The sequence below is a fragment of the Macrobrachium nipponense genome, chromosome 1 (assembly GCF_015104395.2).
Source record: "Macrobrachium nipponense isolate FS-2020 chromosome 1, ASM1510439v2, whole genome shotgun sequence".
Taxonomy (NCBI): domain Eukaryota; kingdom Metazoa; phylum Arthropoda; class Malacostraca; order Decapoda; family Palaemonidae; genus Macrobrachium; species Macrobrachium nipponense.
In genome coordinates this window covers 157273194-157274513 of record NC_087200.1, presented here as the reverse complement: position 1 = coordinate 157274513, position 1320 = coordinate 157273194, and the positions used below count along the sequence as shown (strand labels likewise).

Here is a 1320-nt window from a genome sequence, read left to right as displayed (position 1 = left end):
TGTGTGTGTATTATGTAGTTATGTATGTGTATTATATAATATGTATATATATATATTATATATATATATATATATATATATATATATTATATATATATATATATATATATAATTATAAGTTAAACATTAAAACATGTTAGATTTGAATGAGAAACTTGGCTGCTCAGACGGAAATATAATTGAATATATATATATCTTTTTTTTTATATTATATATTTTATATATATATATGTATTAATAGATTTTGGGCTTCCTCATAGCTGCCTACGTTAGTCTTTTGTTTTGGAAACGAAAGACTTCAAAATAAAGAGTTTAACTTATGTATTATATTTCTTTCTGTCTGGTATTGTCCATGAATATTCAGCATTTATTTGATATGCGGAAAAACATATTTGAAAATTAACAATTAAGGATGAGCATAGACATAAAAATGTGTATTTACTGTGACTGACCATTCTGTCTTAAATAGGAATCATCAGTTCGTTTGACGAAGTCACGAAATTTCCTTTTCGTGATATTTCTAAACGTCGTGAAATTTATGTGCTTTGTTTTAAGCCAAACTCCAGAAATTTAACACCAAGATTATTTTAAAGTTTACTTCATGATTTTTCTGTTATTATTGAAATAATCGCAAAGATAAAAATTACTAGGGAATATTGCGTAAGATTCCAGGTGTTAACGATACTAAACTTTGTAACTGTCAAATACGAAAAACAGAAAGATAGTTAACAATGACGACACAGTACCTCTTATTTATCACTTGTCCAGCCGGAACGGATATCAGAATTACTTTCGCAGAAAGTTATTCATTTTCACTAATGCAGTTTTAACCATGTTGATAGAACTCGGTAACCAGCCACACTGGGTCTTGGAGATAGCGTTGAGTGACTCCGTCCACGTAAGTGTACCCTGCGTTGGTAGAGGAAAATATCACTCCTTAATACCTGTCTACCCAGCGAGGGCGGAATAGCGCCTATTGGCTACTGAGGAAGGCTTCAGCCAATCAGCGTTCTCCTTCCGCCAGAGATTTTCTCCATTTACCTATACGTGGAGTAGCTATGACAGAGGTGTCACGGAGCTTCCTCAGCTTACGATAGACTCATTTCCTTGTTCTGGAATGACAGCTATAAGGCACGATTAAGTTCAAGATAAGATTTTGATTTCTGGACCGGTACCATACCTACAGGAGATTCGAGTAAACTTGCAGTTCTTGTCACGTGCAGCTTAATCTGGGGTAGAGGATTAAACGGCCAGGTCCGCGACGTCACAATAATTACAAACAGGCAACTTAATCTATAGCAATCCTACCTTTACTTTCTC

At 33.6% G+C, this 1320-nt stretch overlaps 1 protein-coding gene across 1 annotated transcript in view; it reads right to left on the bottom strand.

Moving 5' to 3' along the window:
• LOC135219781 (uncharacterized) overlaps positions 1-879 on the bottom strand; it is a 19977-nt gene extending 19098 nt beyond the window's left edge. Inside the window, exon 1 of the mRNA XM_064256833.1 lies at positions 747-879. The gene's annotated coding sequence lies outside the window, so the exon portion shown is untranslated. The remainder of the gene's footprint in view (positions 1-746) is intronic.
• Between the last annotated feature and the right edge of the window lie 441 nt (positions 880-1320).